General features: G+C 34.2%; 1 protein-coding gene and 1 non-coding gene across 25 annotated transcripts in view; both read left to right on the forward strand.

Annotated features, from left to right (window-relative positions):
* ADGRL3 (adhesion G protein-coupled receptor L3) overlaps window positions 1–19,126 on the forward strand; it is an 856,301-nt gene that overhangs the window by 737,892 nt on the left and 99,283 nt on the right. The window lies entirely within an intron of this gene.
* Window positions 16,639–16,744, forward strand: LOC144283882 (U6 spliceosomal RNA). Its single transcript, XR_013352388.1, has one exon. It is a non-coding gene; the product is annotated as a U6 spliceosomal RNA (small nuclear RNA).

The following is a 19,126-nucleotide window of genomic DNA, read 5'->3' on the forward strand; positions in this document are numbered from 1 at the left end:
AACAACTTTTATAATGTTAAAAATTAGGGGGAAAAGGTACTGTACATACTACAGTCATCATGTGTTTTAAAAGGTCACTTTGTTCTGTAATTATTCCTATGTATTTTTTAAGTGATATGGGTCAAATCTTTATGATGTATGTTGTTAAAAAAACAAACAAACACATGTTAGGCAATAGTTATATGCAATGACATTGATGGCATTGCGCTTTATATTACAAAGCAAGTAAAACCTTTGAGAATATCTTGATTTAAATTCTATCCAAACTGTTTTATAGTTTATATAGCCTTGGAGAAGTTGATTTAAACTTGCTGAGCCATCCTGTCCTCTTTAAAATGGGTACAATAATGGGACACCTGGTTGGCAGGGTCAGCAGAACATGTGACTCTTGATCTCGGAGTTGTGAGTTCAAGCCCCACAATGGGCATAGAGCTTACTTTAAAATAATGGTATTAACTATTTCTTAAACATAAAAATGAAATTAAATGGGCATGATAATGAAATACCCAAACTTCAAACGAGCAGAGGAATATATACAACCTTTGATGCTTTTTTTTTAAGAGTCAATAAAGCAAGGAGAGAAACTAAGTAGTTGTTAGAAAGGGTGGTTTTGAAATGGAAGAAGCAGGAATCTGGACAGGCTGATGGGGAAGAACCAGTAATAGAGTGATTAGAAACATAGAAAAGGGAATCATTTTTATAGCTGTGACCTGGGAATTGTAGGATATGAGATCCAGAAGAGCAGTCAACCAATTCCACTCTATTAGATTATGTGAAGGACACTTTGCTACCAAAGTAAGGGAAGCTACTAAGGAGGACTCTTTTCCACTGATACTGGATGACATAAATAATAGGTGTGATGTAGATTATGTTGGAGGAATCAGGGCAGGGCAGTAAATTGAGGAATTCCTGCTCGCCCTCTTCTATGAAGTAAGAAAGGTGGCCATCTGCAGGATATAGGAGCATGTTGAAGAAAGAAAATAAGAAATAAATCTCAAGAAAATATTCCTTAAAACTTCCCAGAATCTAAAGAACATTTCATTTTTTTTAAATATATTAACTATTTAAGAAGTACATGTGAAGAAATCAACAGGGCATAATTGGAAGAGAAAGAAGAATTTAAGAAAAGTAATAATGATTTTGAACATTAGGAAAACTCACAAAATCTGGCATCCTTTTTATTAAAAAAAAGTCTTTGTTATATATGTATTTTTAAGTGTACGAGTGATGTAAGAGTATTTATTTTCAAGCCATAAGCACCATTTATCTGGAAAGTCTTTTTTCAGTACATGGAAAAGGACATAATAAAAAAGTCATGTTTCCTTCTTTTTTTTTTTATTTTTGTAAAATGCTGAATAAGATGGATTGCCTTGCTCAGTTTGAGAAAAAATTTCACCATATAAGGACTTTTGGAAGTCAATGTTTTTCTAAAACGATTCCTTCATTCATTTATTTATTATCCATGTTCTTTCACACATAGATCTCTCCTTTATCTAAAATGTGTTTGCTTCTCCCAGTGTTCACTGCCACCAGTTTTTAAGCCACCATCAACTTCTGCAGAAACACTGCAGTGGTCTTTTAACTTCTTTCCCCGTATTGATTCTTGCCCCTACCTTCATCGTCTAGAGTGATCTCTTGAAAAGCGTGAATCCCATCATCCAACTCCCTTGGGTAAAACTTTAGTGACTTCCTGTTAACTCTCTGCACAGAAGTCCAGACTCCCGTCATGGCCCCACTAAGTCTCCTTTCTTTTTAGCCTGTTGTTAAGCCATTTGCCCCCTGGCCATTCTAGATGGGCTCTCTTTGCCTCATTTTCTCTCACTTTTCTCTACTGACTCCCAATTGACCCTTATATAATTATTATTTTTAAAAGTAATTTAATTATGGTTTAATTCAAAATTTACTTCACGGTCATGAAAATAAACACATTTATCCGTGTATGTGTGTGTATGTGTGTGTGTGTGTTAGTTTAGAGCTTTCATTATGCTGAATCATTACTCTATTAATGATATATTCCAGAACAAATAATAATAGAGTGAATTAGTATAGGTAATATGATTACCAAGGAAATGGGGTATGCCAATTCTCAGATTTCTATAAAAGTAATAAAAATTTCAAAATACATTTCTATTTGTTATTTGTTTCCTTGTCTTTGTCTCTTTTTTCTCAAAATAAACAATTATATTTGGAAAAAAAAGTAATTCCACTCATTTGAATTTTCTGGTTGAGTTTCAGACAAGTTGAGATTAGAGCTTACAGTAATTATAGCAAAAATCTTAACTAATTTTGAATATATACATGCATGTATAAATATGAATAAGCAGTTATTGAATTATTACCAGCACAGAATCAACTAATTATTGCCGAACTATTAAGACATGTAAAACTAATTCTTGAGAAGCATTTAGAGCACTCTTGACTTTTACCTTCACAATAAAAATGTGTTGCTTACATAGTTATTGACTACTGCTACTGGTTTAATACATCACAGGTACTTTTTTTTTTTAATATTTTATTTTATTATTATTTTTTAATTTATTTTTTATTGGTGTTCAATTTACTAACATACGGAATAACCCCCAGTGCCCGTCACCCATTCACTCCCACCCCCCGCCCTTCTCCCCTTCCACCACCCCTAGTTCGTTTCCCAGAGTTAGCAGTCTTTACGTTCTGTCTCCCATTCTGATATTTCCCACATATTTCTTCTCCCTTCCCTTATATTCCCTTTCACTATTATTTATATTCCCCAAATGAATGAGAACATATAATGTTTGTCCTTCACCGACTGACTTACTTCACTCAGCATAATACCCTCCAGTTCCATCCACGTTGAAGCAAATGGTGGGTATTTGTCATTTCTAATAGCTGAGTAATATTCCATTGTATACATAAACCACATCTTCTTTATCCATTCATCTTTCGTTGGACACCGAGGCTCCTTCCACAGTTTGGCTATCGTGGCCATTGCTGCTATAAACATCGGGGTGCAGGTGTCCCGGCGTTTCATTGCATCCATCACAGGTACTTTTATTTTTTATTTTATTTTATTTATTTATTTTTTTTTTACATCACAGGTACTTTAAAGAGTAAAAAGTAATGGTAGAGGCTTTTAGGGCTAAGAAAGAAAATCGGTGCCTATGTGGAGGGACAAGGAGTTTACTTAGGCTTCCCTTCCCTGTGTCTGTCCCTAGCTCCTTTCCCATGGACAAACTTCTGCATCTGGATTTCTGATTTTGGCTTAGTCAGGTTTTTTGATTTCTGGTCTCTCTTAGGTTTAGCATGAGTGTTGGGATGGCAAACATATTGTCAGGTGGCTTAAAGAAACAGTTTCACTTTGCTTCCTTCTTCCTAGTGCTCTACTTGCTAAAGGAAGGCATAGTAGTAGAGGGAAATGATGACTTGAATGTCAGACACTTGGGTTTGAATTTCTATTCAATGTAATAATTGTTCTATTAACTTGCAAGTTTCATCATGGTTCTCAGTATCTCCTCTGAATTGGGGATAATTGTATCTACTTTGTAGAGTTTTGAGATGATTAAATATAATTATATGTAATATGCATGCATCACATAATTTGTGCCCCTACAAGATGGTCTGATTATTTTTAACTACTATGTGAAAATATACTGCTGCCTTTAGTTCTTGGTGCTTTCCATGTTGAAATTTGTTCCATCTCATATCAAAATCCGATTAGAATTTGGCCTTGTTTACTATGGGGTGTCATTAAGAATATGCAAGAATATGCATTATAGGGGTTCCTTGGTGGCTTATTTGGGCCTTCAGCTCGGGTTATGATCCTGGAGTTCTGGGATCCAGCCCCACATTGGGCTCCGCCCCCAATGAGGAGTCGGCTTCTCCCTCTACCTCTGCCTGCCACTCCCCCTGCTTGTGCTCTCTCTCTGTCAAAATAAATAAATAAAATCTTTAAAAAAAGAATATGTGTTATAAATAAGTATATATATTTTATACATAGTACATATTTTATATTTATAGTTATATATAAATTATATGATACATAATTGTATAACATATAACATCATATATAATACATATTATTATATTAACATATTATATTAATACATATATAAGTGTATAATATACATTTTTAAGCCAAACTTAATTATGAAAGAATTGGTTCTAGGAAGGAAATGCACATTTAATTAATAAGTAACAAATTCTATAGTTAGTTCTGAAGAAGAGAGAAAGAAGTATGCTTAGTGAACTTGGACACTGGCCGTACATAAAGAAATCTAAGAAGGCTCTAAATAACTTCAAGGATGAATAGAAAAATGTTATAACTTACTTACCTTACCAGCATCCACAATAACTTACTCTGTTCTTAAAGGTAACTTGCTTTGAGGACTATGTTTCTAGATATTGGTAGAAACAGTTAAGTGAGAATTGCATTGTTTGAATGTAATATGTTACCTTATTACATGATTACTAGTATTATATTATTTATGGAGTGGTGGCAATCTAAAAATTAAAGACAGAAGAGCAAATTGATATAATCTTGAAAAATGCAGCAGTATCACAAGAATATTGTAACCCTTTAATTTTTTCTCCTTTGTATTACTATATTAAGATGACTATATATATAGCTAGAGAGAAGGGCACATACAGGGAAGAAGAAAGCCTCCTTTTCAAATAGTATCATCTTTATGCTGTAGTCAGAGCAGTATCCTAAAAAGAGTTTCAGCCTTTATGAGAATAGCAAATGTAGTCCTGAGTTGTATTTAGTAAAAATATTGATCCACTTCAAAGTTTCTGGATGAGTTTTTAGGAAAATATTTTTAGTTCTTTTTCATTTTTCTCAAAATATTAGCTAGTGATATAAGAATGTTGAAATACCAATTTAAGTTTTTTAAAAGTAAGCTCAGTATAGTCCAATAGTCCATACAGGTTTAAAAAAGAATAGCTTATATCTCCAAGCAATTGATTTTATTCATACTTTACCTTACACCACCGAAACTACTAAATTCAAATAAAAATTCTACAAATTTCTAATTATTTTGAATATTTAGTGATGTGTTTAAAAACTGTTACCTCTCTTGTAAAAAGATTCCTGGGTCAACACACTATACTAAAGATGTATTTTACCAAATCTTTATCAGGTAAATTTCCTAAAGCCCATCCATACCATAAGCACTCTAGTTCTAGAAAATGTAGAACTAGTAATTGCTTAAATAAATAATTCACTGTAATAAGATAAAATAATGTTCAAGAAAATTTTGAAAGGAATATCATCTGTTATTCCATCAGACATTCCTAATGTCTGTTATTTCATTTTTCCCAGTCTTCCTCCATTTCCTTGGTCTGTGGTTGAAGATCACTGGAAATGTACATTAACATTATCATAAGTGATCCAAGTATATCTGAAGAGATTACACTTCTAAACAACACTGTTTGGAGTTCCATGTGTTGTTATAACATCACTAGATTTGCTTCAAACAAGTTAAGGTAGTAGGTAGTAGGTAGTCCTTTACTGATTAACTTAATTCCAACGGTAAAGGCATTCATTGATTTGGCACTTATTTGGAAAATGAATTTTCACCACAGATTCACAAAGATGTGCATTCTGCAAATGTTGTTGCCAATCTCATTGTATCATACATTTTACACTATAGTGTTCGGTTTTTTGAAATGTAGAAGTATTGGACTCTTTCAAGTTTTTTTTTTTTTTTTCATTAAAATGCATTTAAATCCCCGTATGATCTTCCTAGGAGCCAAGTGTTTTATGCATCACTGTGTTCAGCATACTTTATACACTGGGAGCTGACATTTGAGGAAAACAGTTTGAAGCATGATTGTCATAGGCACACTGGAACTGTTTTTGCATTATACCTTGAGATCAAATAATATTTTTACTTTTCTCCCAAATAATTAGTTTTGAATCAAATTTAGGAAAGTCATTTGCAGTGCAGTCTAAGGATGAGAAAGTCTGAAAGACTACCTAAACGAAAAATAATTCTTCTTTATAATAAAAACATAAAAATTAGCAGCTCCTTTGTTTTCTATATGTGACTTGGACTCAGATTTCCTTTGTATCTTATGTGAAATGTGCCGTTGTACTTGGGGGAAGCTTGGTAAATGGAATTGTTTTTTTACGAAACCAACATTTCTCAAGTCATAAAACTCATTTTTCCCTAAAAGTATATAAGTGCAGATTTTTATAATAGTGGTAGAAATCTAGACATCTGGGTGGCTCAGTGGTTGAGCATCTGTCTTTGGCTCAGGTCATGATCCCGGGGTCCTGGGATCCAGTCCCACTTCAGGCCCCCCACAGGGAGCTTGCTTCTCCCTCTGCCTCTCTCTCTGTGTCTCTCATGAATAAATAAATAAGATTTAAAAAAGAGTGGTGGAAATCTGAGAATAATTGCAAGTAAATATTTGTGTCTGTATTAGTCACATTTATTTAACTTTTAATATGTGAATATGGCTTTGCATTTTATTCTTTATTCATTATTTTTTAATAAATGAGAAGTACTAAAATTTTGAATTTATTTTGAAGATAGAACTTACAGAATTTGCAAATTTATTTTATGTAGTCTCTCAGAGGAAGGAATGGATTGTGATTTCAAAGTTTTTGGCTTGGGATACTGAATGAGTTGTTATTACTAAGATGTTGAAAACTGCAGAAAAAACGCCTTAGGGGTGTCAAAAGATTTTTTTTTTTTGACAACTAAGTTTGAGAGACTTACATTTTACTGTAGATGTTGAGTAGGCAGAGTGATGAATGCTGGAGATTTAAATTTGGAGTCATCAGTGTACAGGTTTGTTTTATTTTGATTTTGCATGGAGTTTTTTTAATATTTTATTTTTTGAATACTGATTTCATTTTATATATACATAAATATATATTATTACTTTCTATAATGTCAAATAATCCTGTTCTTTATTTGTCACAGTGATTCACTTCCTTTAAATATTAAGCAGAGTGAGATGATGGGGAAAAATGTAATAGTAGTAAAATAGTGAAAGTGATATGGACAGATGGCAAAAAAAATTGAGATAGTGATATTCCAACAAGACTGGTTTCCCTCACTAGTCACTAGATTGTATATTTTTGTTAGGATGACTCCAGATATGAGTATCAAATGCTCACCCAAAATAACAGCCTAAATCATGACAAATGGGACAAAAAAAATCAGATGTAGGAGGTTCCAGAGTTGACTCAATAGTTCACTGATGTCAGTAAGGGTCTAAGCTCCATCTATGTCTCCCATAAACAGGTGCTCCTTGGCCATTCCTTGAACCTTAGAAGTATAGGTACTAGCTGCAATCTTAGGAATATTGATCAAGATTTTATTTTAAATCCATGATATTGGGTAAATAAAGAGATTGAGAGTCAAAACATACAGTAAGAGGACCAGTGACTGTAACCCTGGATCACGCTAACTTTTAGACATATTGGAAATGCAGAACCTACAAAGTAGATTTCAAAAGAGTAGCCAATGGGGTGGGAAGGCTAGAGATCCTAGGAATTAGGTGAATCAAGCCTGTCAGTTAAAATGGGAACTTGGATTTGGCCACTGGACCACATGGAGACCCTTGTGCATTCAGGAGTTGTTTTGGCAAAGTAATTGACAACACCTTAGCGCTCTAAGTGGGTTGAGGGGAGAATAGTAAGAGAGGAGTTAAAAACCACATGTAAAAAAGCCACAGGTATTTTTCTGTAAATAAGAGTGAAGAGGGGATCCCTGGGTGGCTCAGCGGTTTAGCGCCTGCCTTTGGCCCAGGGCACAATCCTGGAGTCCTGGGATCGAGTCCCACATTAGGCTCCCGGTGCATGGAGCCTGCTTCTCCCTCTGCCTGTGTCTCTGCGCCTCTCTCTCTCTCTCTGTGACTATCATAAATATGTATAATTTAAAATGTTCTTTTTTGTACACTTGTATGTTATTTTCAGACAGCACTTCTGACACCAATTATATGGTGTTTTTTTTTTTCTGCCACCCACCCCATTCTCCAATACCAAATAAGTTTCTAACAATTAAATTCAATTTTGACACTAACTCCTGCAGTTAGAATAAACCATACAGGTTGAGGACTCAGTTTCATAACCCTGCCTGCCACTCGGATGCCAGCCACAAGTGGGTTATATAAGCTATCCCCCTTCTGCCTGGTGAACTACAAATTCAGGAGTTCCCACAATCACTCCTCAGATCCAGTGATTCACCAGAACAACTCACAGAACTCAGCAAAGTGCTCTACTTAAAATTGTAGCTCTACTGTAAAGGATACAACTCAGGAAAAACCAAATGGAAGATATGTGGAAGGATGAGGGATTGAGGTGTCAGTTTAATTTCCATGGGTTCTCTGGGATCTACCCTCCAGCCTTTCAAAGTGTTCACCAGCCCAGAAGCTCCTTGAATGGCAGCATCTGTTAAGGGTTTTAGAAGAGGTTTCACTACAACAATGTGACTGGTTAATCTTTGGCCAGTAGTGTAGAGCTCAATCTGTGGGCCCCCACCCCTTACTGGGGCTGCAGTTATAGGTGGGAGTGAGGCTGAAATTTCCAACCCTTTAATCATGACTTTTTCTCTAGACTTGTCCGCTCTACTCACCTCCACCCTTCCTTATTCCCTCTGCCAGCCCCATTATTCATTAACATTCAAAGACACTATATAAGAGATTTCAAGAGTTTTAGAAACTCTGCCTTAGGAACAAAGACCAAATATTTATTCTTTGTTATACCACAGTATTTTTGAGTTTTTGAAGTTAGTATGATGAACACTATAGTACTTCTAAAAAATTTTACTTGAAAATGGCTTGCCCTATGTTATGACCATAAACGTGTTAGTGACATAACAGTCTAAGAATGTCATCTTTGAGCATCATCCTGTATTTCTAAACTCTGAAAAGTTTTAAACACTCAAGTCTAATTTTCTGTTAGCAGTATGCTACTATGTATATAGCTATATAATGAAAATTTAATCAAATCTTATGAAAATGAGAACATTTAATTACTGTAATTCATTTGTCTCCAAATTCTTTGTGAGGAAGAGCTCATTGTGTGTTTTAAATTGCTTTATATATATCATATAAAAATTGATGTGAGAATCTAGTTACTGTTTGGGGATAAAAGGTTTTAAACCTACTCTATTTTTTTATATATTTTGTTCATTTAAAAAATGTAATTGCTATTTATTTTCCTTGAATTTTAAATATTTGAATAAAGATTCAAAAACCAGTACATATAATTAGCAACATCTTGTTTAATTTTATCTTGCAAAATTAACTCTTATGTTCTATGAGTAAAACTCACAAATATGATTTCATTCAGTTTTAATATATTTATTTTAATGTAGTTTCAGCTTATAAACAATTATACAAGGAATGAGTAGATTTGGAATTGTACATTCCAAATGTAAATAAAAGCATTTGAATCACATTTTGATTACTTCCATGCAGATCATTTTTTTCAATACATAAGCCAGTTTTTACCCCGTGATTAAGTCATAGTGCTTGAAAGTATTATATGGAGGATATGACTACTTTCAAAGGCTGAATGAAGCATACAAGAGACATCATTGGTATCATAATCTTTGGGCTTTTAAGAGTTTGCCTTGGTTACTATAATCAGAACCAACTGGAAATCCGTTTTTGTTTTTTTTTTTTCTAATAGGGATTTCTTTAAAATGACACAAAATATTTTAAATTTCAATATTTTTGGTGCAGTGATTATATATGTATATACATTTGTCTGAAACTTAATCAAAACTTACTAATTTTGAAAATTTGTTGTGGGAAACTTTGAATAATAAATATTGTCCTGGAAGACTTATCCTCCAAATCCAATCAACTCAAGTTTCAAATGCTTCTTGGAAATATTTAAAGTAAAATGTTGTGGGCAAAATTAAGTTAAATACTATATTGTATTTTGAGTCACATACTGTAAGTAAAAATTTAGTCATATGTTCTGAAAAAAAAATAAATGCTCCCCGGTTCTCTTAAATCAACTGTAATTGCTATACTTGATCAAATAGCATTTTGAGATGTTGTGTCGAGTCTATTTGTAATGGTGTGCAAAATAATAAGACAAATAGCTAATTTGTTAAAGTTTTACTATGTGCTAGGCACAATTCTAAGTCTGTTCCATGTGTAAATTTAATCATTGCACTAAACCTCCTAAGTTTCTAAGAGGGTAATTGACTCACCTCGAGACCTCACAGCTAGTTAGTGCCAGAACTAGGATTTCAGAGGACTGTCTGACTTGGGGGCCCATTTCCTTAACCATTACCATACATTTGACGTTTCACATTGCACATCTGTAAATAAATTGTGTTTAATTTTAAAAGAGATGATTTTCTTTTCGGTAAACATCATTTTAGATTGATACATGCTTATGAAACTTTAAATATAAATATTGATTGGATTATATGATCGCCACGGGCCCCATCTTTAAAAGCCTGTGATTATTTCAGTATTTTCAGCTATGAACTATAATCATGCTAGCAAAATGCAGTGTCAGAGGTTTTAATGGCACAGCAGTCCTGTCAGGATTAGAGATAGAGATTTCAGACTAACTGGTATTTAAAGTGAATTACTGAATAAAACCACCCAAGGAGAATGTTGTTCTGGTAAAGGTGACTCAGAAAGTACAGTCAACAAGGTAAATGTAATAACATGATTTCATAGAAGCCAAGAATAGAAGGGAGTAGTCAATTGTAGAGTATTTCTGAATGGTCAAGTATGATAAGATAGAAAAAGTTACCAATGGCTTTGTCAATGACAGGGGTACTATGGAGTTGTGGGGAGAGAATTCCTGAATAAAGTAGCTTTTAAGAAAATGAGAAGTAAGCAAGTATGGATTACTAGTATAGAAAATTCTTTTTTTAAAAGATTTTATTTATTTATTCATGAGAGACACACAGAGAGAGGCAGTGACATAGGCAGAGGGAGAAGCAGGCTCCATGCAGGGAGCCCAATGTGGGAATCAATCCCAAGACTCTGGGATCATGCCCTGAGCCAAAGGCAGCCACTCAACCACTGAGCCACCCAGAAGTCCCAGTATAGGAAATTCTTGATAAATTTTTCAGAAAAGATTAACAAATAAGATTCTTGGAAAATCTCTGAGATCTAGGAAGAAGAATTTTTGTTTCTTAAAAGTAAGGAACACTGAAATATGTTTCCTGTTGGGAATGAGCCAATAGAGAAAGAGACAGTGATGAAGCATGAGAGAGAGCAATCATTACAGGAGCACAGTCCTGAGAAATATCAGGATGAGCAGATATGTCGGCTTTATAAGAAGAAAGGCAATTCTTTCATTATAATTGGAGGAAACATAGTGTGTGGAGGTACTGGTGAAGATAGTTGATAGATTTGGTGTTGGAAAGATGAGAACATTTCTGTCAGTATTCTTGGTAGAGTTTTCCTAGAAGTAGCCTCTGAGCCAAGGATTCAGTTCAAACAATTTATGAAGGAAATGCTTTCAGGAGAAATCAGTAAGAAAGTAAGTAAGGGGTAAGGGGAAATAGTATAGTAAGAGGAAGAAACACGCAAGGTTGTCATTTTGGGTGAAGTTTCAGACTGACCCTGATCCCAGAGGGAGCTCTGGACTGTAAATTACACTTTGGAACTTTCCAACCTTGAGGCAAAGGAGCTGGGATTGTAGAACTTCACACCTGTTAGTAATTGACTACAGGCTTGCTGTGGGGTGAGAGTGGAATGTAAACTCTCAGGCATTCCTGGCTATAGGGGCATAATAGCTCTGCGCCCAAGAACAATCATCTGTATGTCACAGGGGGTAAGCCTTTAGCAGCTAAGTATGCAGCAGCTGGGAGGTAAATTCAGGAGCTCTATAAGAGATTATGAGGCCTGTACAGTGCACCAGTGTGTTTGCAATTGTCAGATTGCTTCCCTTTTTTCAAGGAAATAGGTGACAACATTCAGCTGAGAGGTTAGGATGAGAGGAAAGTTTGAGGCTGAAGGAGGATGTGAACTATTCCTTTTGAAGAATGGAAAAGCATATGTGCTAGGGAAGTATATAGTTGGCTTGTCAGACATTGTTAAGTGTCATTAGAAATTTGTTGTTGGGATGACGGGATGGCTCAGTCGGTTAAGCATCTGACTCTTGATTTTGGCTCAGGTCATGATCTCAGAGTGGTGATATCAAGCCCTGAGTAGGCCTCTGTTCTGGATATGGAGCCTGCTTAGGATTCTCTCTCTCCCTCTGCCCCAAACCCCTCCCACCCCACCCTATCCCACCCCATGCTTACTTGCTCTGTTTCTCAAAAAGTAAAAAAAGAAAGAAAGAGAAAGACAGAAAAGGGAAAAGAGAAAGAGTGAGGAAAGAAAGAAAGAAAGAAAGAAAGAAAGAAAGAAAGAAAGAAAGAAAGAAAGAAAGAAAGAAAGAAAGAAAGAAAGAAAGAGAAAGAAAAGGAAAGAAAAGAAAAAAAAGAAAAGAAAAGAAAAAAGAAAAGAAAAGAAAGAGACTTATCACGAATTCAGCATGTCTTAAGTAATCATGATTGTGTATTAGGGTTTTGTGTGTTGTTATTTTGTTTGTTTTCCTAGCAATGCCCACCTATCCAGGGTGGGGTTTTTTAGAATCATTAAAGTTGAAAGGTTATGTAAGAAAATAAGTCAAAGGATCTAGGTTGGCCATGGGAAAAGAATGATCACTAATGGAGAGATGTATAGTGAAAACATAAAGAGACAGAAAAAATGGGAGGCCTGGAGTGGTAGTAAACATCTGATGGCAAGAACCTCAAAGGGGCTGGGGGTTTTGATAGGAGAAATCATGGTCTGGCCATGGCACTCCTTCTGCCTGAATGTTGTGAGAGAACCAATATTTGATTTTGTGTGGAAAGTACTGCCTATAGGGGACAATTTCTCCTAAAGCATGAAGGCGATGCCATTTCTGGGTGAAAACCACCCAGAGATGAAGTTTACTATGGAGGGGAATTTGTTGATATTTGATTGTGAGTTTCAAAGGACAGGATATAGAATTTGGGGGGGAGGAAAGGAAATGGTGGAAGTTGGACTGATTAAGAAATATACCAAAAAATGTTAAAATGAATGGAAGGGCTAAGCCTATAACCATTTTTTGTGGTCCAAAGTCATTACTTACTATGTTTTTTGCTGTCACTTACCATCTTAAGCAAAGGGGTCCCTATCCAGTGGCGATGGAAAAGCCCCCTAGATGGGTGACAACACTGCTTACACACTCTGCCTTAGGTAAATTCATATTCTCCCCAAATTCTAGAAAATACCAAGAAACCTATATCTTAAGAACACAACTCAGGCTACTTAAATATACTCCAATTAATAAAAGGAAACAAAAATGCCCTATGATTAAAGATAATAAACTGATGACCACTGATTGGCAAATTAATCACCACAAGGGTTATAGATTACACAGATGAACTGAAAACCTTAGCATACTCTGGATGCATTTCATTCCCCTAATTCCAGAGCTATACCTCTCACTCAAGTAAAAACAACGAGGGAAGAAGATACACTCTTTCAGACTTCAATTTTTCTCATTTTCCTATTATTCAGGAGGACTTTCTTACAGGAGTGTTGATGTGTTTTAAAGCTATTTTTTTCCCCTTTAGCTCATTTTAGAAAGTGGTGAAAGCATATAAGTCATAGTAACTTTAAATAAAGGATTATGTATTAAATCATTGAATTTGTAATTAAAATGTGCAGACAGTATAGTAGAATGTTGTGTCTTGAGCTGCTCAGTCCACACATGAAAATTTCCTAATCTAATTTTCTCTTGGCTGAGTCCCAATTGTTTGGATTTTTCCACTACATACAATTATGTATTTTAAATAAAGTCTGTCATCAGAGTCCCTGGAACTTTTATAAATGTGCTATTTATGCACTGAGTATGCATTTTAGAATACTCTGGAATGTTTTCTATGGAAGTTGATATTTTCAATCAGATCTTTCAATGTGCTAATAGAAAAGTCCTCTCAGTTCCAGAACTGAGATTGATAGTCTAAGGTTCTAATTTAAAACTGGTTAATTATGAGACTGACAAAACAAGCCATGAGTGGAGAAGTTCATAAGTTATCAGCAAAAGCATTGACATCATTGGATAGTAACATATTACTTAGATCAAGACGTAGCTCAAAGATGGCGTATTTTCTTTGTAACCATCATTGCCATTGTAGTTGTGATTTTTCTGCCTTCTTTGAACGCACCACATTCTGCTCAGCTAGCTGTACAAAGGTTTCTAAGATTACCAGATCTGCCATTCAGTAACTTTCATTAGTGCAATGTAATGAAACAGCACATGGGCAGCCTCTTCAATAATATTCAGGGGAGCCCTCTTAGTAAAATATTTAAGCCCATTTGTTCCTACTAGATTTTCTTTTAAAAAAAAAAATAAGTTGTGGGCAGCCCCGGTGGCCCAGAGATTTAGCGCCACTTTCAGCCCAGGTGGTGATCCTGGAGGCCGGGGATCGAGTCCCAGGTCAGGCTCCCTGCATGGAGCCTGCTTCTCCCTCTGCCTGTGTCTCTGCCTCTCTCTCTGTGTCTCTCATGAATAAGTAAATAAAATCTTAAAAAAAAAAAAATCTTGGCATTTAAAAAAATAAAATAAAATAAAAATAAAAAAATAAGTTGTAATGAATGTTTTCCTATTTTTTCCTGTTAGCTTTCCTGTGCACCTTCTCCTTGACTTGCTGCTACATAGTTTGAACGCTTTTGCCGTTGTGTGTGTCCCTGCCCAGTCTGTCATGTCTCTATTAATTTTGCCGTTGTTACCAAGGAATACGTACACTTAAACCATTAACTTTTTCCTCCACAGTGTGTACTTTGGAGGTCTTTGGAGGACATTTTGAATTCTTTATCTAATGAGCCAAATTTCCAGCATCATTTGCTAAGTAATCCATCTTTTTCCACCAGATGTGTGCTGCCACACTCTCCTATATTGAAATTTTATTTCTATGCTCCCTTCTATTCCATGGACATACACTTTGTTCTGCTACCGGGACCATATTATTGCCAGAACTTTCTTTGTATGTGGGAGAGCGAGGTTTCTGATTTTGATTGTGTCTTTCAAAATTGCCTTACCGACTCAGCTTTTATTATTCTTTTACATATTTTTTTTTCAGAATTGTTTTTTTAAAATTCTTTTAATGTCTTCCTTTCCATACTGTGGTAAATCTCAGTGGATCATGATGTTGATGCACTATTAGATGTTGCTATTTAATAGCTTCTTTAGGATATTTATGGAAGTTCTTAAGTAAAATGTTTTTACAATTTGTTTTTTATTCTCTTAAACTCTCCTTACCTGCTAAGTTATAATAGTCTCGAAGTTTTCCTTCTTTTCTGTTTAGACTTAACCTATATGAGAAAAGAATTATTGCTGCTTGAATATTAGACAGAACTTGTTTGTAAAATATTTTGGATGTAGCAACAGATGTATAAATTGGTCATGTGTATGTATGCATACTTTAGTTTTTGATTTCTAACTTAATTTCATTATTATCAGAGAATACATTCTGATTGTTGATTCTTGGTGCTTTACTGAAGCTACCCTCTGGCCTAAAATGTAAACGAGTTAAGATTTCTTACTTTGCTATTTGGACATTTTATATATCTGAAAAATTGGATTTATTTATCCTGTTCCTTAACTTTTTTTCTCATTGACTAATTTTAAGATTAGATTCCTGGTAACAAGTTTAATTGGAAACAACAACATCTTATTAAAAGTAAGATGTGGTAGAGATCACAGGTCATTAATTAGACCTACTCACTAACCAAGTAACTAGCTCTCGTGCACCGTCTCTGTGGGGTGACTTCGTCATCTTCTTTACCACAAGACTTTCCCTGTTCCACATGAATGAAAAATTCAAGAATTCAGAGTGCTTTTCAACAATAGATCTTACTAACGTATAACCTAGGAGCCATAGACTAGTATTTTCTTGGTTTCATTTAACTCTGAAAAAGATCCTAGTGAGAGGTTATTTTGCTCATCATGGTGGTGAGTAAACTAAAGCTTATGAAGATTACCTTACTTGTCCACAATTAAATAAAACTTGTCTGCTTTCTATTGCATTTCAGTGCCTCCCTTGGTTCCATTTATTGGAATCTTTAGTAAGTACAGACATGTTTTAAATACTCAGTTGTGCTTTTTTTTTGTTTTGTTTTAGTTGTTCTTACAAGCAGTTTATAAATAGGTGTTTATTCATAGAAGGGATATGATGAATGTTTCTACTACAAGTTGTTAAAACAAGAGGTGATGATATTATATGGTATGAAAAAAAAGTATAAGAGCAATTCAACCTGTCAGACACTTTTGGCAAGAATACAGAAAAGTTATTAATTTTCTGAGTTATTGTACTTAAACAAAAAATAGTTTGTGCATCTTCTAAGTTGAAAAAAGAAATCCTGCAAGTATGTAATATACTCTTTAAAGAATTTCATCTCCTTGCATTGCAGTGACCAAATGTGATCAGCCCCATAGTCACAGGTTCTAAAGAGTAAGTTCTAAGACTCTGTGTGAGTCCAAAAAACATTGGCCCTCAGATAGTAAACCAGGAAACCTTGTGGTTTTAATTATAAGTATCAGTAAATAAAAGATTTCAACTTGTTACTAATATTTTATGGATCTTGGGATATTACTGATTTAAGCCACAATTTTCACTGATTACAAGATAAAAATTATTGAAAAAAGATATGGTGCTTTCTCCAGCAGCACATATACTAAAATTGGAAGGATACAGAGAGGATGAGCAGGTCCCTTGTACAAGGATGACATGCATATTTGTGAACGTTTCATATGAAAAAAAAAGGAAGGAAATATAAATTTCTCTTTATATAGATACCATTTATTTTATCTTTCCTATTCAAGGTTTAAAATTTTCAAAGAATCACAAAAATATTAATGAAGTCCAAGTTTAGAACATATACCTCTTAATGAATTTTCATGAACATATCACATATGATTTTACGTGAATCATAATAAATATTCTTTATATTCAAGTGTTTACAGTTAATGAGACTTTGCCTTTCCTTAGTGTACTTTTTGACACCGAGGATCCATATTTATGAATTAAATTCAGCTTTCTTATGTAATTCAGAGAACTCTGGGTTTCTACTTTAATGTCCATTAGGAATTGGATATACCTCATTTCAATGAGAATGTAAAAATTCATAGCATTTACTAAGCCTAAAGAAATCTTTAAATGAAACATTGTTTGAACAGAGGCTTTTTAAAGGTAAAATTAGGGATCATTTCAAAAAGAGTCAGTGACTCCTTCTTCCCTTTTGGATTTCTATTTAATATAAGAATTTCCAAAACACTTAAAAGGAGACCTAACCCCTTTTTTGAGGTCAGAAGGTTGGTATAGAATAGTAATTATAACAGCAAATATTTATATAGTATTTTTGTATATTAAAATTTTGTATATTTGCATTTTTGGTGTGTTAATGAGTGCCAAGACCTTTTATTTAATATACACAACAGCCCTACGAAGGAAAGTTCTGTATTTATCCCTATTTCACAGACGAGGAATGTGAGGATCAGACAGGTTAAAAAGTTAGCTGAAGGTTGCAGTGTTACTATAAGGCTCGGCTGGCATTCACACTCGGGCAAGCTGCTTCATAAGCCCAAGCTTTCAGTTTCTGTGATATACAGATATATCCACTTTTCAAAAGTTTTCATTAAGCCACTTCACTTTTGCGAAAGGCCTACATTGGTAACTGTTTTCGCTAACTGAAAAAAACGTGAAGAGGATATTTACTTTTATGGGGGAAAAAAGGCAAAAAGCGAAAATAGCATTCAGAAGCAGTGTTAGAACTGTTAGAGTAGCAGTGCACATCCTGAATAACAAGAGTGGTGTTGCCAGGCTCCTTCCCTGGGAACTCTACTCAGCATCTCAGCATCAAGTCACCATAGCTTTGCCTTGTATCTGTGAACATCTGTGCTTTATCTCAGTTTATTTTGTGCATCTGTTAGCAAGATGTGTCCCAAGGTATCAGAAAAGCCTAAGAGTGGGATGCCTGGCTAGCTCAGTCAGAAAAAGATGCAACTCTTGATCTCGGGGTTGTGAGTTCAAGTTCCACATTGGGTACAAATTTTTTTTTTTAAATAAGTAAACCCTAAAGAAAAAAGAAAAATAAAAGCCCAAGAGAAATCATTTTGGGGATCTAGGAATGCTCAAAAAATGTTACATATTAATTAATGCAACTACCTCATTGCTTTATGCTATCTGAACTTAAGAAAGGTTTCATAAGAATACTCTTGGATAGTGGGGAAAACCTATACTATCTTTCATATGTTAAAAACAATAAATTATCATAGGGTGATATTATTTGCTTTCAACATAAGATTCCAAAATTTGATATATGTGTGAAACCTACCAAGTCATTTTTATAAATCTAATAGATGGAGACACTAAATTGTAGTAAGACTGTAGCTGTCTATATACAATATAAATAGTTCATTATTCATTCTCACAATTGATATCCTTAAGTTCTTTCATATATAAATGAATTATTTGACCATATTATATTGAGTTATAAAAATTTGCATAACATTGAGTTGTGAAGATAATATAATTAAAGTTTTATCAATCATTTATTTAATATTTATTGATCCTGATTTATTATACTCAATTCTGCTTAATTTCAGACTTACCCAATTCATCAGCAATGTGAAATCTGTGATTAAAAATTTAATGTTGGTATATGCTCTCGAATCTGTAATATTGTTATAGGGACATTGAGGCATAGGAATGAAAATGTTCAGGATATATTCTGAGTTATTTATTTTATTTATTTGGTTCATTTCATTCTCTTAACAAATTTCAAATGAACAACATGATGCAATATAGCTTTTAGTAGTAATACTTTAATAGCAATAAAATCCATAGTTGAAATATAATAATCTTCTCTGCTGTTGATGATTTCTACATTTATGTTATATGACTTTCATATTTTTCTAAGAATGTTTTATATCTTTAATACTTAGTGTCTTAAATGTATGACCATAATGAAACATTATTCATATTTTACTCAGATATATTGAGTTATATGCTAAGTAACTTTTCTTTCATTTTCCTATAGTGGGAATGAGAGGGAATTGGATGTAATTCTAGGGTAGTAGAGTCCCACTAACATAAAATACATTTAAAAGAAATATAAAGCTGTCACGATTTTTATCCTA

This window comes from Canis aureus, chromosome 14 (genome assembly GCF_053574225.1).
Source record: "Canis aureus isolate CA01 chromosome 14, VMU_Caureus_v.1.0, whole genome shotgun sequence".
Lineage (NCBI taxonomy): Eukaryota > Metazoa > Chordata > Mammalia > Carnivora > Canidae > Canis > Canis aureus.